Consider the following 8,147-nt stretch of genomic DNA (forward strand, 5'->3'; position numbering starts at 1 on the left):
TGAACACATGAATCTAGCAACACTCTCTCCCAAATTCCACTAAAATGATAGTAAAGGGATTTTTCAAAGTATAAATCCGAAGATCAAATGAATTGAGAGAAGAGATAACAGCAACAGAACTTGGAGACCTGGAATATATCTGTAAAGAGGGTAACTGATATGGCTGAAAGTTAAATCCTAAGGCAATAATAAAGAAAACTAGGAGCCAAAGTAATATTATTAATACCTTCACAGAACCTTGGGAATTGGTGGCATTTAGGTATCTCTGAAAGTTTAAGGTAAAACTGGAATGGTGAACAATAACAGAATGATTTAAAGTTTATTTAGGCTTAGATAGACCTCTTTTCACCCCACAAGGCTGGCTGTCCCTTTCCAAGACCATTTTGAGATTAGAGATTATTCCTGGGAAGGGCAGGGGTTACATATTTGGATGGCAGGGGTGGGTAGATCAGGATGAAGTTAAAGTAAACATCATTAATATTGAGACACATATCCTCACCCCTCATCCTGCTTTTGGCATCCAGAATACAGGCATCAGGCTGATCCATATAGGTAGAAGACAGAAAAGAGCCTTGAAGAATCTGAATAGTACAGAGAAAAGATCTAAAGACATAGAGAAAAACTCCTAGTTGTCAAGCTCAGTCTATATGCTCAGTTTCCAATTCATTTCTTCATGTATTTCTGTCCTCTTTTTTTTTTTCTTTTTTTGCCAGAGGGCACATTCAGTCAGAGAGAGAAAGAGAGAGAGGACACCCCACATGGGGCATGATCACTCTGAAGTTCCTTTTCCTTAATTTCCCCCTGTTTTGGGGGTTTGGGGCATGCACACACAAGTGCCCAGCGTGTTTCTTGTGCTGCCAGGTCTGGGACTTGAACCACTCAGTTGGCCTTGTATGATCGACTGTCTTAATCACCATGACTCCCATCTCTCTTAATGAGGATCAGACACACTGGGATCATCAAAAATTTGAGGAAAGCTTGTAACATTTATGAGAGAAACCAAAAGAAACTAACAATTAAAAAAGAAAGTTGGAAGGACAGTGTTGCTTTCATTAAACAGGTAGGAAGAGAGGGGAAGAAAACTTAAAAACAAAAACTATCATACTATTCTCACAGAGTTGAAAGAAGATATTGCATTCATGAAAAAGTATTTGACAAACAAAAAAGGAACTCATGAAAATAAAAATCTTTAGGATGGAAAATAAACTTGAAAATGTTTTCCAAAGACCAGTGCAAAAATATAGCAAGTATAAAAAATAGAGAAAGAAAGATTTTTAAAACTTAGAAGGTGTTAGGCCAGCCCCATAGCATAGTGGTTAAGTGAAGCTGGAGTCCATATGGCCAACAGAGGTTCAAATCCTGGCCCTAGTGGCCTGAAAAACATGCTGAGCACAGGTGCTTTTGTACGCACAGCCAGAATCCCAACAGGATGGAGAAATGGAGGAGAAGGGGTTGTATGTTATCACACCTCATTGGAGAATGCTTTCTCCCTCTCTGTTTTTCTCGATCTGTTTCTTTCTACATGTGCCTTCTGGCCAACTTGAAAAAAAAAAATTTAGAGAGCCTCTCCGATGGACCCAATATCTAAATAATTGGAGAGAAGAGAGAAAGTAAACTAATAATTCAATATAATTTTTAAAAACGTGTTATAGTGTATGTGTGCTTGCCAGAGGAAGAAAAGGAGGCAGGGAGGGGAGAAGAAAGAATCCCCCCTGGGGGCAGGCGGATGGTCATGTCTCACTTTCTTCCCCTCTGTTCTACTCTCAGGATTTTGGACACACATGCATACGTGCTAGACATGTTTTTCAAGCTGTCACATCTGGGATTCAAACCATGCAGTTGGCTACATGGGATCCACCCACCTTAACCACACCACTGGCTGGCCTCAATATAATTCTATAGATCTGAAAAATCTGAGCTTCCAGATTAAGAGGATCCATGAGGATCCAGAACAATGAATGAAAATAAGCTCACTCTAGCATACATTAATGTAAAATTTTAGAATACTAGGTTCAAAGAAAGATTCTACAGTAGTACTGATGAGAGAAAACAAAAATAAGTTCATGCAAAGAATCGATTCCAGTGGCATTACGGTTTTTTACAACACAGGAAGTGAAAAGGCATTGAAGCAATGCCTAAAAAAATGTAGAGGTCAAAATGTTTTCAACCCAAATTCTATATTAAAACAAAATGTTGATCAAGTGTGAGAGCAAAATAAGACTAAATAGGCAAGATGTTGAAAATTTTTCCTACATTGCATCCTTCCTCAGGAAACTCCTTGGAGATATGCTCCATCAGAACTCAGGGAATTGGGGTGATGTGTAAGGTGGCATGGTGATCAAGGCACTGGACCCCGTATTCCCAGCCACGCTGTTGGAGCCCCGCATCTGGCAGCTTGAGAATCAGGCCAGGCACACGTGCTCATGTGCCTGAAATCCTGAGAGGAGAATGGAGAAGGGATTGCCATGATCCCTTTCCTCCTAGGGGATGATTTCTCACTTTCCCTCTGTCTGTCTCTTCCCAGCAAGTGCATATGCCCTATGACAAACACCTTAAAAACAAAACAAAACAAAAAACTCAGGGGATTGGGTTAGCCTTGTAGCCTAGTGGTTAAGGGAGCTGGACACCACATGGCCAAACATGATTTGAATCCTGGTCCCAGCAGCTTATAGAACACGCTGTGTGCATGTGAATGCAGAACCCAAATCCAACGGATGGAGAGATGGAAGAGAAGGGACTAAGGCATGACTATGCCCCATTGGGAGTGCTCTCTCCTTTTCTCTTTCTGTCTGTGTCTCTTTTCTCTTTCCGGTATGCACATGCACCCTCTGGCAATTAAAAAAAAAATGGTATGCCCATGCATCCTCTGGCAATTAAAAAAAAAAAAAACCTCAGGGAATAAACCAAGGGAATAAAAAGATAATGAAATCAGGCAACGGAATACACCACACAGAGAGGTAAAGGAAATCCCTAGGAGCTGGTGAAGCAGAATCCCAGGATGACAACACACCGGGAGAGCAACCAGCCAGTTCAGATGAGAGCAGATCAGAAGGCTCCTGGGGAGATTTCCTCAGGAAGATAAAACAGGTAAACAGAATATGTCATGTGTATGAGCAGATTTCCAGATAAGGGAAGAGTTTACTGTTAAATTAGTGGTAAAAACAAAACGAAGCAAAGGGGAGAAAAGCTAGATAAGTATTAATACAAAGAAAAATGCAGTGTCATGCAGGAACAAGTAATCCTGGTGTACATGTTAACTGTAAGCATCATTTATATCACAATGCAGTGAGCAGTAAATACTGGTGTACCTACAATTATGGTATTGCTCTATTGAAAAGATGAAAGGATGGATTGTGGTGAGCTTTGAGGTCTATGAAAGACAGCTAAACCCTTGTCATCTGTAGAGTAGAAACATTACATAATGCTTGTGACAGAAATATCAAGAAGTAGCATATGAATATTATTTAAAGAGAGGAAGTAAATATTAAGAGTCCAAAGTATTGAAGGAGGTTGCCTCTGTGTACCAGGAAATTAGGAGTTTGGGAGGAAAGACAGAAGCTTTCATAACCTACCTTGTGAACTTCTTGGCTGTTGTAACCTAAACTTTGGCTAAGGGAGAAACCAGAGGCAGGAAACCATTATTGATGCTTTTGTGGAAGTTCAGACAAGAGACTATAAGGTTAATAACTATAAGAACAGGAAGGAGATGGTAGACCTAAAACATGAGGTAAGATCAACCAAATTATGCAAGTGACATAATGTATGAGTGAGAAGGAGAAGTCAAAGATATTGCTGAGGGGCCAGACAGTGGTGCAGTGGTAAAACACGATGCTCTTCAAGGCAGTTCCACATGGGAGGGTTCCCTGTTAAGACTAGAGCCCTCCCTGAGTATGTCAGGCACACACTTGCCCATGATCTGGGGCTAGCTGAAGACTCGGGGTGGATTGTGGCATCAAGGCTTTTTGGTGGGGTCGGGGAGGGGGGAGTACTGTCTCTCTTTCTCTCTGACTCTTGGAAGAAACAAACAAACAAAAAGATGCTGCTGGAGTTTATAGGTTGGATGAGGTCAGGTTGAAGATGCCATTAATTAAGACAGGGAAATACAGAGATGCAGAAAGATAATGAGACAGAATTTTTTTAATGTAAGGTTTGATGATATGTATAATTACATCTGTCTAATAGGGGATGCTAAGTTTGGATTAGGAAGTTAGCAGACAGATCTAGATCGGTGACAAAGATTTGAGAATTGGGCCAGCCAGTGGTATGGTGGTTAAGGTGGCTAGATCTCACATGACCAACTGGAAGTTTCAACTCCCAGACCTGGTGACTTGAAAAACACACTGGGTACATGTGTGTGCATGCCAAAATCCTGAAAGGAGAATAGAGAAGGGATTTCAGCATGCCCATGCCACATGGGGGATGATTTCTTGATTTTTCTTCCCTCCCTCACCCTCCCGCCTCCTGTCCCTATCTCTCTATGACAAGTGCACATACCCTGTGGCAAAATTTAAAAAAAAAAAGATTTGAGAATCATCTCTTTAGGATGGTAATTAAGATATAAGAATAAATGAGCTAATTCAGTGAGATGGTATAGTTTTAAAAAAGAGACAGAATTGATACAAACTTGAGGACTTCCCAAATGTAAGGACTGGAAAATGGAAGAGAAACCTTTTTTTTTTTTAATTTGCCAGAGGGTGTGTGTATTAGTGAGAGAGAGAAAGCAAGAAAGTAGCCCTACTCCCCAGGGGATAGTCATGCCATAATCCTCTTTCCTCCATTTCTCCCTCCCTTTGAGATTTTGGGCACCCATCATACACACCTGGCATGTTTCTCAAGTCACCAGGTCCAGGACTCAAAACACGCAGGTGGCCATGTGGCTTCAGCAACCTTAACTTTCTTGGGCACTAGCTGGCCCAAGAAAACTCATTATGAAACAGTAGTCAGGAACAGGAAAACATAATATTAAAAAGTTCAGGGAAAAATGAAATTCAAAAGTTGAGAGCCTGGCTCAAGCTGTGGTGGTGAGTTAGAGTAGGCTACAGGACTCATCTCCTGTGTGAAATGTTACAGTTGCCACAGAAACAAGAGGAAGCTGATGGATGTCAGAACCTTGCATAAGAACTGTGTCACATTACTTCCATCCACTTCTGCTTGCAGCTGCAGTGAGCAGTTCTGGGCAAGCTCAGAGTCACCTCATGGTGACAGCATCTTACTTCACCCTCTTTAGAATTCCTGCCACTAAAGTTTCTCTGTGTGGGGAAGCCCATACTTTCTAAAATGGACTTAGCATGGGGTAACTGAGCCAACCGAGCTTAGAATTTGGTGGGTAAATACTACAGTGTCCTGTCTTTCTGATGTAATTCTGGGAAGTGTTCCGAACCCATTTCAGGAGGTCCCGATGGGAGCCAGTACTCATTGACCATAGTGAGGTCTACTGCAGTAGACCTCATTCTTTCTTCCACCCTCCTCATTTTTCCCACTTCCTCACTTCTGTGATCTGAAGTAAACTACATGCCATCTTTGTCTGAGTCTCTGCTTTTGAGAAAACACACTGCGTAAGGGAGCTGGAGGAGAAGTTTAGCAGGGAAGGCCAAGTGCTATGGATGGGGCATGGGCTAAAGAAGGTACACCTGTAACAATCTTTCCTACCTTTTTTTTTTGGCCAGAACCGCCACCTTCCAGTAATTAACCAAAATGACAAACACAAAGAAAAAGAGGAGAGGCACCCGATATATGTTCTCTAGGCCTTTTTGAAAACATGGAGTGATTCCTTTGGCAACATATATGCAAATCTACAAGAAAGGTGATATTGTAGACCTTAAGGGAATGGGTACTGTTCAGAAAGGAATGCCCCACAAATGTTACCTGGCAAAACTGGAAGAGTCTACAATGTTACCCAGCATGCTGTTGGCATTGTTGTGAACAAACAGGTTAAGGGCAAGATTCTTGACAAGAGAATGAATGTGGGTATTGAGCATCTTAAGCATTCTAAGAACATAAATAGCTTCCTAAAACGTGAAGGAAAATGTCAAGAAAAAGAAAGAAGCCAAAGAGAAAAGTACCTGGGTTCAACTAACGCACCAGCCTGCTCCACCCAATGAAGCACACTTTGTGAGAACCAGTGGAAAGGAGCCTGAGCTACTGGAACCTATTCCCTATGAATTCATGGCATGATGGGTGTTAAAAATAAACTAATCTGTGGTCTATGAAAAAAAAATCTTTTCCAATGCCTGCTAGAAATTTACAATAAAGGGAGCACCTCCCAGAAATAAGCACTGCTCTATAGAATCCACCTGAATATATCAGATATCAGATATTAGTGTCTTAAACAAGTTCTTTTCTTTTCAAAAAGTAGATGTTTATATGGTAGGCAGTCAGGATTAGTATGATGACCATTGGATGAACATGGAGTCATGCTTTGAATTTTCTTTTTTCTTTTAGAGATATTTCTGCTACCGGTTGTGTGTGGTCACCAGAGACAGAGAGACAGAAATCAAGAAATCACCCAGGGAGATGGCCACACCACAATCCCTTCTCCATTCTCCTCTTGGGATTTTGGGCACGCATGCACATGGGCCCAGAATGAGGGTTTTTTTTATTTTTATTTTTTATTCATTCATTTATTTTAATTTGACCAGAAATAGACTCACACACATGGGGGAAGAGTGAGAAAGCAAGCCACCAGGTCCGGGACGCAAACCATGGTCAGCCATGTCAAAGTGTCCAGTGTCTTAACCTCCATGCCACCTGCTGGTCCCCAGAGTGAGTTTTTTTTTGTTGTTGTTGTTGTTTTTGTTTTTATTTTACTTAATTTTATTTATTTTTAAAATTTTTTTGTTTTTAATTAATTAATTTACATTCATTCACTGAGCATTGTCACAGCATATAAAATGTGATTTCCCATCCAGAATATGCTACATAGTAGCTTAATCATACATGTTATTGTGAATAATTTTCCATTTCTAGTTTCATATATACATGGATATGTATATATTTTTCCCCCCTATTTCTCACCCTCTGCCATTTCCCACCCTCCTCTCACACTATCTCAGGTGTTTACAGTTGTTTTCCATTCCTTTTTTTCCCCCATGTTTTATTGATTCTCAAAATTTCTTAAATAATCTAACTACTTTCAATAGCAAGCTGTGCTGATATATACATATCTATGAATACATGTCTGACTTTAGGCATGAAACTCTGAGTAGAATGAATATACTTTAAGGTAGCACCTACATGTGCTATGTAGTTTACTACAATCATTAATTATGTATTTTTTACTATTTTTTTAATGTCAAGAAAAGCAGATTTAGCTTTAATAAATCAAAAAAATGCTAAGGAAATATGCTTAAAACTTAAAGCCAGGAAACAGGTTGGGATTCTGTTCAAATAGTAGGTACATGCACCTATCAACAGCTCAAGACAGGACAAAAATCCTTAAAACTGGAAAACAAAGCCTAGAAGAAAATCAGCAATGTTTTAGTCAAAAGCCATAAAATACTATTTCACCAGTTCAGTCTCATGTACTTAGCCGATCTTCTGTTGTAGTTCGATTTTCCCAATTAAATTCTGGGATATAATATTCAACTTTAGACTTGTCCCCATGATTAAGTTGGCCGTTTTCTTAGTCTTTGAACTCTTATTTCTGTGTGTCTGTATTTAATTTTCCTGGTAAAGCACTTCCTGCAGAACTTCTTGGAGATCTGGTCTGGCGTTGGTAAAAGCTTTCAGGATTTGTTTATCTGAGAATGTTTTTTTCTTTTCTTCACATATGAAGGATAATCTTGCCAGGTATAGTATCCTTGGTTCGATTGCTTTTCCCTTAACAGTTTGAATATATTTTCACATTTTTTCCTCACATTGTTTCCAGTGAGAGATCCGCTGTCAGCTTGATGGGATATCCTTTGTAGGTAACTTGCCGTATTTCTCTTGACAATCTTGTATCTTGTTTTTGTCTGTGGTTTTGGTCAATCTGGTTATAATGTGTCTTGGAGAAAATCTTTTTGGGTTAATTCTATTTGGGATCCTTTGTATTTCTTGGAATTGGATCTTTGAATGACTCTCTAGGTTTGGAAAGTTTTCTTGCAGGATTTAATGGAATAGATTATTAATGCCCTTATGAGTCTCTTCACCTTCTGGGATACCAATTA

At 39.9% G+C, this 8,147-nt stretch overlaps 1 pseudogene; it reads right to left on the reverse strand.

Annotated features, from left to right (window-relative positions):
* Nucleotides 1-389: 389 nt before the first annotated feature.
* LOC114005450 (transcription initiation factor TFIID subunit 9B-like) overlaps nucleotides 390-8,147 on the reverse strand; it is a 21,159-nt pseudogene continuing 13,401 nt past the window's right edge.

This window comes from Tupaia chinensis, unplaced genomic scaffold, assembly GCF_000334495.1.
Source record: "Tupaia chinensis unplaced genomic scaffold, TupChi_1.0 Scaffold143797_1, whole genome shotgun sequence".
Taxonomy (NCBI): Eukaryota; Metazoa; Chordata; class Mammalia; order Scandentia; family Tupaiidae; genus Tupaia; species Tupaia belangeri.